A 12,091-nucleotide genomic window follows, 5' to 3' on the forward strand; every position below is an offset into this window, starting at 1 on the left:
TGTACTGTTGCATCCATTTTTAAATTATCTTCTGCATAATTTTATTTGCATGTGATATTAATGATATTGTTTGATAATTTCTGCATTCCATTGGATCACTTTTCTTGAGAATGGACATGAATATGGATGTTTTCCTGTCAATTGGTTGGGTAGCTGTCTTCCAGATTTCTTGGCATAGATGAGTGAGGGCTTCCAGCATTGCAACCATTTATGTTACATGAAAGGAGAGGTTAGCACCACTCTTGACAAGGACGGAGGAAAGGATGGAAGAGGCCCTTGGGCCTTACAACACACATAGGGTTAAGGCATTGCCACCTACTTTGTGGCATCTAAGTACAGTCAAATCTACTACCATTTTTTTCCAAAACTTTTTCAACACCCCAAACAGATACTCTACCCTTTAAGTAATAACTCCCTCTTATCCCCTCCTGCCCCAGCCTCTGGTAACCTCTAAGCTACTTTCTTTCTCTATGAATTTGCCTATTCTAGGTATTTCAAACTCCTATATGAAACTGATCATGGGGATGGCGCAAGACCAGGCAGCATTTTGTTCCATCATGCACAGGGTCACCATGAGTCGGGGGCCAACTCAACAGTGGGTATCAGTAACAACAACGTATTTCACGTGAGTAAAATTATATGATTTTGTGTACCTCTTTTGAAAAGTCGTAGTTCAACCATGTAGATTTTTTCCACAGCCACGTGTGCTCTCTCTGGGTTCTAGTAACTATTTCCTCCACTTGTTCCTTAAGTAGTAATGGCTAGCCCTTGGGTATCCAATCCCACATTGGTCTCCTTTATCCCTGCCTGTATCTCAGTAAAAGTTCCCTTTATTAAATGCTCCTCAATTATCCCACTTGAGTGTGCTATTCCTTTCTTGTCCAGAAATGTTGTTTCTGTCACTCAGGAATTAAGGACTTGGCCTTTGGCCCAATCTTGAGGAAGCAAGAAGGTCCAACATAGGTGTTCACTGTCATAATTTCATTACACAATATCTGCCTCCCATCCGGCCCCTGGTGATGCAGTACAAATTATTTACGTTTCACACTATTTTAGGAATATGTATTTTTTAGCAATGCTTAAACCATAGCTGGCTGAAGATTATGATTGTGAACAGGTCATCACAGCCTCCTGAGTTTCATTTATGAACCTATATTTTACGCCTGCAATTGTCTCATATGTCATTAGACTCAAAGAAGCATCACACTCACCTAGTCCATTTCTCTCCTTTTACATTTCACCATCATCGTATCAGCCCCTCAGGAGCCCCAGTGGCACAATGGTTAAAGCTTTCAGCTGCTAACCTGAAGGTCAGTGCTTCAAACCCACCAGGGACTCCATGAGAGAAAGATGCAGCAGTCTGCTTCCATAAAGATTTACAGCCTTGGTAATCCTATGGAGCAGTTCTACTCTGTTCTATAGGGTTGCTTTGAGTCAGAATCAACCCAATGGCAATGGATTTATTATCAGCACCTTACCAAACAAAAAGACATGCTTTTCAAGGTAGCATTGAGATCCAAAAATGATGAGATTTGAGGCAGAAAATCAATATTCACTGCCCATACGCAAGTCAATTTCTTATAATAATTTAGCACCACGTATAGTAGTTGAGATGTTTCAACAAACAGATGCAGAGCTGGAGGTGCTCACTCATCTATGCCAAGAAATATGGAAGATAGCTACCTGGCCAACAAACTGGAAAATATTTATATTCACTTCCATTCCAAAGAAAGGTGACCCAACAAAATGTGGAAGTTATTGAACAATATCATTAATAACACATGCATTATGCTGAAGATAATTAAAAAATGGATGCAACAATACATTGACAGAGAACTACCAGAAATTCAAGCCAGATTCAGAAGAGGACACAGAATGAGGGTTATCACTGCTGCTGTCAGATGGATCATGGCTGAAAGCAGAGAATACCGGAAAGATGTTTATCTGTGTCTTATTGACTATGCAGAGGCATTCAACTGTGTGGATCATAATAACTTACGGATAACATTGCAAAGAATGGAAATTCCAGAACACTTAATTGTGCTCTTAAAAAAAAAAACCAAAACTTGTGCACTTAAGGAGTCTGTATATAGACAAAGAGGCAGTCATCTGAACAGAACAAGAGAATACTGCATGGTTTAAAGTCAGGAAAGGTGTGTGTCAGTGTTGTATTCTTTCACCATACTTATTCAGTCTGTAAGCTGAGCAAATAACCCAAGAAACTGGACTATATGAAGAAGAATTCAGTATCAGGATAGGAAGAAGACTCATTAACAACCTGAGATATGCAGATGCAGATGGCACAACCTTGCTTGCTGAAAGTGAAGAGGACTTGAAGCACTTACTGATGACGATCACAGTGGCTGCAACGCTGGGCTCAAATATGGCATAGATTGTGAAGATGGTGCAGGACCAGGCATTGTTTCACTCTGTTGTACATAGAGTCACTATGAGTTGGAACTGACCCAATGGTACCTAACAACAACAACATGGTAGTTATAAATGATCATTGACAAAAGAAGTTCCTTAATCCATTCCACTTGAACCAAAAGAGAAACAAAGACCAGGAAAAAATGAACTAAAAAAAGAACCCTTAAGTGAGTCAACAAAAATAAATAGGATAAATATTATAGTCCCAAACGTGAGTCCAAAATTTTAATCAACAGAAATTTGAAGATGGGAATTTTCTTTGTTACAAAATTATGCAGAAGTAATTATCCATATTATTATATTACTGCTAAGGTTGGGTTTTGGACAACCAAAGGATTCTTGGTGCTGAATTAAATGTCTAGAAAGGCATAATATCTGATTAAAATGAACTTTCATTCTAAAATATCACAAACCAAATAAGCTAAGTTGAAACACAATCTTAACTATCACAAAGAGAAAAAGAAAAAAACATTTCTGTTCGTTTTCTCACTGCTCATTTTCTCATAAGAGCAGAGGAGGGGGGCTGGGAGAAAGTAGCTGGTATGTCTCTAAAAATCCAGGGTGTTTGTCATTTTTTAGGATCTGTACAGATTTGCCTATATCTAAAACAATATCGCCAAACATGATGCTAACAGGGTATCCTCCTCAGAAATGCAAGTGAACCAGATGACTTAAAATTTCAGCCCAAAAGTCCATTTCAGAGATTCTGGTATAGCAATAATAACTGGTCAGAAAGATTCCTTGAGAACTTTGGCTAAATGATGTCTAAACACGTAGCAAGAAAAAAACATGGTACTATTGCTTTTCTTGTTCCAATATTCAGAACTCCTTTCTTAACATTCTCAAGGATTCCAAACCTATTATTAACTGTAAATTCAATAAAGAGGAAACCTTTTAAAATATATTTTTACAAACTTAAATGTTATAGAGTTAAATGCCTGTGGATTGCAGGTTCACATGAAAATGTTAGTTTTAACTTTATTAAGAAACACAGGCACAAGAAAAACAGAAAATAACACATGCACGATATGAAACAATTTATAGTGTTTGGGAGCCAGAAACTTATCTACAAACTATAGTGTCAAATTACACACTACTACCATTAATTTCCAAAACTTTTCCAACAAGTTGGTGTATAAAGAGGATGACTAACAATGCTTAGTCAACATTAGGAAAAATTTACGACGTGGTGGAGGGTCATGGGAAACAGCTCTTTTTCCTTTTTAACGCCACGAAGAAGGAATATTGTATCACAAGGACTATGAATGTAGCAGAAAAGGCATTGGATTTTGGTCCTAGGTTTAGCATGAACTTGTTGAAGAACTCTCCCTGGAGCCTTGTTTTCTTCAACCCAGCATTTGGGGGAAGGGCAGTGAGGGGGTGGACCAGATGATCTTTAAGATCGCTTACTGTGCCAAAATCAAACATATTCTAAATCTTTTGTAAGTTCCAGTTCACACACTCACGCACACACAAAAGAGATAAAAATGCCAGTTGTTATCTTTTTCGTAAGGCTTTGGTTTTGTTTCAAAACCCTATTTTGGAAGGGGGAAAAAAAAACACAGATGAATCACTGCAAATTATGATACCAGTCAGGGATCGTATCAAAATTGGCAACTCATCCATTTTTAGCAGAGTTTTGCTAGCCAGTGGAAAATGCAATTTCTTTCTTTCCTTTTTCCAATGGCCAAAGGAACATGATTGCATCTTTTCTCCAATCTATAAAAAAAAAAAAAAAAAAAAAGGTTACGACCATTCTTACACATAATTCACAGGAAGAAAATTATTCAAGCAATATTTTCAAACGATTAATGTTCACGTTTTGATTTTCTCATATTGGAGTGATAATAATTATTATTATTTACTTTAATTTGTTATTACTACTATTATTTAAGGGTTAGTCTCATTTCGGTTCAAAATATGACAATTCTATGTACTAATGCTTTTGCTGCTAGGTGCTGTCGAGTTGGTTTAACTCATAACAACATTAGGTACAACAGAACAAAACATTGCTCAGACCTCGCAGCAAGAGACAGAATACCCAGTAACCAGTGGTATATGCTTTCCTACCCCCCATGCTTGCCCCTCCCCACTTGACCTCCCCTGCTTCACAGCTGGCTGGGGTTGCTTGGTGGGCCAAGAAGTGCAGGGTCTGTGCTGCCTTGATTTGCTCTGCCTGCATCAGAGATCAGCAGGGAGGGATTATGGGAAAGCAGCTCCAGGAGCTCCCAGCAGGAGACAACACCCGCTAGACCTGCCCTGCCGCACCGTAGCTGAGCAATTGGCCCTGTCCATTGGACAAGGAGGTGAAAAGTATTGTGCCCACAGATGAGCAAACAACAAAGAATGTATAGCCCATCTGCTCAGACATAACCAAATAAAACAAAAAAAGCAGGACAAAACAAACAAATCTACAAAAAATGAATGAAGAAAATAACTACTGAATGTCCCAAAGACAGCATATAAAAAAACAGGATAGGATGATCCCAGTAGGTATCCAAAACAAAACATCAGATGACTTACCAGTAGAAGAAAAGGCACTACAACCACCTGATAGGGAATTCAAATCTCTGATATTTAGAGCTATCCAAGAGTTGAAGCAAAAAATAGACAAAAATGAGGAAAAAATTAGACAAATTCATAGAAAAGGCAGACAAATTCATGGAAAATACAGACAAAAAATGGAAGAATTCAGGAAAATAATACAGGAAAAAAATGTCAAAATAAATTCACAACTAGGAATCACACAAAAAAACAACTAGAAATCCAAAAGATAAATAAAAAGATTTCAGCCATAGGAAGACTGAGGAGCAGGTTTGAAATGATGGAAGATAGGATCGTGAACACTTGGATACAACTCTCAGGAAAAATCAGAAAAAAGAATGAAGACAGCCTGAGAATTATGTGGGATACAATCAAAATCAAAAATATGCAAGTGATCAGAGTTCCAGAACAGGGGGAGAAAATAAAAAACACAGAATCATCAAAGAATTGCTGACAAAAAAGTCCCTAATATCATGAAAGATGAAAAGGTGACCATCCAAGGAGATCAACGAGCCACATATAGAGTAGATCCCAAAAGAAACCACCAAGGCATATCATAATCACACTCCCTAAAACCAAAGACAAAGAAAGAACCCTGAGAGCAGCTCAAGAAAAACAAATAGTCACATACAGAGGAGAAACAATAAGACTAAACTCTGATTATTTGGCAGAAACCATGCAGACAGGAAGGCAATGGGATGACACATATAAAACCTTGAAAGAAAAAAAATACCAACCAAGAATAATATATCCTGCAAAACTTTTGTTCAAATATGATGAAAAAATTAAGATGTGTCCAGATAAACAGAAATTAAGAGAATACATAAAAAACCAAACCAAACTTACAAGAATTATTAAAAGGAACCCTCTGTCTGAGAACAAACAACATCAGGCATCAGACAAATATTAACAGCCTGAATCTAGGATTCAAGGTTGCACCAGACAGATACCAACCTAGGAAATAAACTCTCGAGGACTACCAAAAATCAAAAGAATTACAACAGGGAACCAAAAACATTAATCTGTAAATGACAATAATATCCGAACAATACAAGATAGAATAAATGGTGTAGGTATAGACTTTTCTAAGGAGAAGAAGGCAAGGCAGTGCCAAATAATAATAGACTGGTTCAAACCTAGGAAGATAAGGTAAATTTCAAGGTAACCACAAAGAAAGTTAACAAACTTACTCATCAAAATAAAGAAGAAAAACATAAAGCCTCAAAAAAAAAAAAAAGAACAAAATCTACAAAAACAAAAGAAATGAAAAAAATCTACAAACAAAAGCAATTGTGCACAGGAGAGTAAGAGGAACAAAGAAAATGGCAGCACCACAAAAAAAAAAAAAAACCACTACAAAATGACAATAATAAACTCACACTTATCAATAATAACAGTGAATGTAAATGGCTTAAATGCACGCATAAAGAGAGAGTGACAGAACAGATAAAAAGACAGGATCCATAGATAGAAATCGCACAAAAACAGGACAACAAACTACAGACACACTTTAGAAACAAAGATGTAAATTTATTAAAAATCAAAGGATGGAAAAAATATATCAAGTAAACAGCTACCAAAAAAGAGAAGGAGTGGCAATACTAATCTCAGCTAAATGGACTTTAAAACAAAATCCACCATAAAAGACAAAAAAGAGCACTATATAATGATTAAAGGGATGATCCATCATAAAGACATACCGTAACGAACATCTACGTACCCAATGACAGGGCTGCAAAATACATAAAACAAACTCTAACAGCACTGAAAAGAAAAATTGACAGTAAGGGACTTCAACACACCACTCTCAGTAAAGGACAGAACATCTAGAAAAAAACTCAACAAAGATACAGAAGATCTAAAGGGCACAATTAGCCAACTTGAATTCACAGACATATATAGAACACCCCACCCAACAGCTGCAAAGTACGCATTCTTTTCTAATACACATGGAACTTTCTCCAGAATAGACCACATCTTTGGCCACAGAGCAACCCTCAACAAAATTTAAAACATTTAGATAATACGAAGTATCTTCTCTGACCAAACGCCATCAAAGTAGAAATTCACAACAAGAAGATCAAGGAAAAAAAGTCAAATTGCATGGAAACTGAATAACACTCTGCTTAAAAACCACTCAGTAATAGAAGAAATCAGAGGTGGAATCACAAAATTCCTAGAATCAAACAAAAATGAAAACACACCATATCAAATCCTTTGGGACACAGTGAAACCAGTCCTTAGAAGTCAATTTATAGCAATAGATGCACACATCAAAAAAGAAGAAAGGGACAAAATCAAAATATTAGCTACACAACTCGAACAAATAGAAAGAGAACAGCAAAAAAAAAAAAAAAGCCCACAGCCACCAGAAGAAAGAAAATAATAAAGACCAGAGCAGAAATACATGAAATAGAGAAAAAAAGAATCAATGAAACCAAAAGTTGGGTCTTTGAAAGGATCAACAAAATCAACAAACCACTGGCCAAATTGACAAAAAAATAAAAAAACAGGAGAGGAAACAACTCAAATAAGAAATGAAATGAGGGACATTACAATAGGCCCAACTGCCATAAAAGGGATCATAACAGAGTATTATGAAAAACTATACTCCAACAAATTTGAAAACCTAGAGGAAATGGACAAATTTCTAGAGACACGCTACCTACCCAAACTAACACAAACGATGCTGAAAATCTGAACAGACCATAACAAGAGAAGAGATTCAAAATGTAATTTAAAAAACTTCCACACACACAAAAAAAGGCCTGGCCCAGATGGCTTCACTGAAGAATTCTACCAAACATTCAGAGAAGAGCTTACACCAGTACTACTCAAATTATTTCAGAACATAGAAAAGGAAGCAATACTTCTGAATTCATTCTATGAAGCCACATAACTTGATACCAAAACCAGGCAAAGACACCACAAAAAAACAAAATTACATACCAATATCTCTCATGAATATAGATGCAAAAATTCTCAAAATTCTAGCCAGTAAAATTCAGTTCAGCATCATTAAAAAAAAAAAAAAAAAAAAAAACCATGACGAAGTAGAATTCATACCATGCATGCAAGGATGGTTCAATATTAGAAAATCAATCAATGTAATCCACCACATAAATAAAAGGAAAGAAAAGAATCACATGATCATCTCACTTGACACAGAAAAGGCATTTGACAAAGTCCAAAACCATTCCTGATAAAAACTCTCAATAAAATAGGTATAGAGGGAAATTTCTCAGCATAATTAAAGACATCTATGCAAAAACAACTGCGAACATCATTCTTAGTGGAGAGAGGCTGAAAACATTCCCCTTGAGACAGGAACAAGACAAGGATGCCCTTTATCACCACTCCTGTTTAGCATTGTGCTGGAAGTCCTAGCTAGAGCAATAAGGTAAGAAAAAGAAAAATAGGGCTTCCAAATTGGTAATGAAGAAGTTAAACTGTCCCGATTTGTGGATGATATGATACTACACATAGAAATTCCAACAGATTCCACAAGAAAACTACTGGAACTAATAGAAGGATTCAGCAGAGTGGCACGATATAAGATAAACATACAAAAATCAGTTGGATTTCTATATACCAATAAACAGAACAATGAAAAGAAAATCTGAAAAACAGTACCATTTATAATAGGCCCCAAAGAAAAATAAAATACTTAGGAATAAATCTAATGAGGAACGTAAAGGACCTATACAAAGAAAACTACAAAACACTACTGCAAGAAACCCAAAAAGATCTACACAAATGAAAAAAACATACCATAAGCATGGATAGGTAGACTCAATATTGTGAAAATTACAATTCTACCCACAGTGATTTACAAATACAATGCAATTCCCATCCAAATACCAAAAACATTCTTTAAACAGATGGAAAAACTTATCACTAACTTTATATGGAAAGGAAAGAAGCCCTGGATAAGTAAAGAACTATCGAAGAACAAGAATAAAGTAGAAGGACTCACACTACCTGACCTCAGGACCTACTGTACAGCTATGGTAGTCAAAACAACCTGGTACTGGTACAATGACAGATACATTGACCAATGGAACACAATTGAGAATCCAGATGTAAATCCATCCCCCTATGGTCACCTGATCTTACAAGGGCCCGAAACCCATCGAACGGGGAAAAGACAGTCTTTTTAACAAATGGTGATGGCAAAACTGGATATCTACCTGCAAAAAAAATGGAACAGGACCCATACTGCACAGCATATACAAAAACTAATTCAAAATGGATCAAAGACCTAAATATAAAACCAAAAACTGTAAAGCTCATAGAAGAAAAAACAGGATCAATGCTAGAGGTCCTAATACACGGCATTAACAAGATACAAACCATAACCAACAACACAGAAACCCCAGAAGATAAGCTAGATAACTGGGATCTTCTAAAATTAAACACTTATGCTCATCAAAAGACTTCACCAAAAAAGTAAAAAGAGAACCTACAGACTGGGGAAAAAAAATTGGCTATTACAAATCAGACAAAGATCTGATCTCTAAAATCTACAAGAAAATCCAATGCCTGTACAACAAAAAGACAAATAATCCAATTTAAAAAACGAGCAAAGGAAATGAAAGACACTTCACCAAAGAAGACATTCAAGCTGCCAATAGACATGTGAGGAAATGCTCATAATCACTAGCCATTAGAGAAATGCAACTTAAAACCACAACGAGATACCATCTCACCCTGGCATTACTGGCAGGAATCAAAAAAACAGGAATTAATAAATGTTGGAGAGGTGCAGGGAGATTGGAACTCTTAACCCCTGCTGGTGGGAATACAAAATGGTACAAGCATTTTAGAAAATGATATGGCACTTCCTTAGAAAGCTAGAAATAGAAACACCATATGGTCCAGCAATCCTACTCCTAGAGAAATAAGAACCATCACATAAATAGACATATGCATACCCAAGTTCATTGCAGCATTGTTCATAATAGCAAAAAGATGGAAACAACCTAGATGGTCAGCAACAGATGAATGGATAAACAAACTATGGCACATACACACAATGGAGTATTACGCAATGATAAAGAACGATGATGAATGATGAATCTGTGAAGCATCTCATAACACGGATGAATCTGGAGGACATTATGCTGAGTGAAATAAGTCAATCACTAAAAGACAAATATTGCCTGAGGCCCTTACTGTAAAAACTCATGAAAAGGTTTACACACACACACACATGCACACACACACAAATAAACTATCTCTGATGCTTATGAGGGAGGGAAGGGATGGCGATGGAAAAACACTAAATAGACAACAGATAAACAGTAAATTTGGTGAAGGGTAAGACAGTACACAATACTGGGGAAGGCCAGCACAACTTGTACCAGGCAAGGTCATGGACGCTCCATATACACACCCAAACTCCCTGAGGGACCAAATTGCTGGGCTGAGGGCTGTGGAGACCATGGTCTCAGGGAACATATAGCTCATTTGGCATTGCATAGTTTATAAAGAAAATGCTGTACATTCTATTTCGGTGAGTAGTGTCTGAGGTCTTAAAAGCCTGTGAGTGGCCTTCTAAGATACAACACTGGTCTCACACCTTTGGGAGCAAGGGAGAATGAAGAAAACTAAAGAAACTAGGCAAAGGTTAGTCCAAAGGACTAATGGACCACATCTACCACGGCTTCCACCGGGCTGAGTCCAGTAAAACTAGATAGTGCCCAGCTATCACCATGGGCTGTTCTGACAGGGATCACAATAGAGGGTCCCAGACAGAGCTGGAGGAAAATGTAGAACAAAATTCTAACCCACAAAAAATGACCAGATTTACTGGTCTGACAGAGACCAGAGAAACCCTGAGATTATGGCCCCCAGACACCGTTTTAGCTCAGTAATGAAGTCATTCCTGAGGTTCACCCTTCAGCCAAAGATTAGACAGGACCATAAAACAAAACAAGACTAAAAGGGCACACCAGCCCAGGGGCAAGTAGTAGAAGCAGGAGCGAAAAGGAAAGCTGGTAAAAGGGAACCCAAGGTCAAGAAGGGAGAGTAATGACATGTAGTGGGGTTGTTAACCAATGTTATAAAACAGTATGTGTACTGTCTACTGAGAGACTACTTTGTTCTGTAAACCTTCATCCAAAGTAAAATTAAAAAAAAAAAAAGTTGTTCAGTCTTCTATCATCCGCACGATTGTTGCTATGTATGAGCCCATCCCTGCAGCCAGTGTGCCAATTTTGAGTCAGTTGTTGTTGTTGTTAGGTGCAGTTGAGTGGGTTCTGACTCATAGTGACCCTATGCACAACAGAACGAAACACTGCCCGGTTCTGAGCCATCCTTACAATCCTTGTTATGCTTGAGCTCATTGTTGCAGCCACTGTGTCAATCCACCTCATTGAGGGTCTTCCTCTTTTCCACTGACCCTGGACTCTGCCAAGCATGATGTCCTTCTCCAGGGACTCATCCCTCCTGACAACATGTCCAAAGTATGTAAGACGCAGTCTCGCCATCCTTGCCTCTAATATTCTGGTTGTACTTCTTCCAAGACAGATTTGTTCGTTCTTTTGGCAGTCCATGGTATACTCAATATTCTTGGCCAACTCCACAAATCAAAGGTGTCAATTCTTCTTTGGTCTTCCTTATTCATTGTCTAGCTGTCACAGGCATGTGATGCAATTGAACATACCATGGCTTGGGTCAGGCGCTTCTTAGTCTTCAAGGTGACATCTTTGCTCTTAACACTTTAAAGAGGTCCTTTGCAGATTTACCCACTGCAATGCGTCTTTTGATTGCTTGACTGCTGCTTCCATGGCTGTTGATTGTGGATCCAAGTAAAATGAAATCCTTGACAACTTCAATCTTTTCTTTGTTTATCATGATGTTGCTCATTGGTCCAGTTGTGAGGATTTTTGTTTTCTTTACGTTGAGGTACAATCCATACTGAAGGGTGTGGTCTTTGATCTTCATTAGCAAGTGCTTCAAGTCTTCTTCACTTTCAGCAAGCAAGATTGTGTCATCTGCATAACACAGACTGTTAATGAGTCTTCCTCCAGTCCCGAAGCCCCGTTCTTCTTCATATAGTCCAGCTTCTCGGATTATTTGCTCAGCATACAGATTGAATAGGTATGGTGAAAGA

At 37.5% G+C, this 12,091-nt stretch overlaps 1 pseudogene; it reads left to right on the plus strand.

The window, feature by feature from the left end:
* Window positions 1-210: 210 nt before the first annotated feature.
* On the plus strand, window positions 211-360 carry LOC126068537 (uncharacterized; annotated as a pseudogene).
* Window positions 361-12,091: the final 11,731 nt, after the last annotated feature.

The sequence above is a fragment of the Elephas maximus genome, chromosome 27, assembly GCF_024166365.1.
Source record: "Elephas maximus indicus isolate mEleMax1 chromosome 27, mEleMax1 primary haplotype, whole genome shotgun sequence".
NCBI lineage: Eukaryota > Metazoa > Chordata > Mammalia > Proboscidea > Elephantidae > Elephas > Elephas maximus.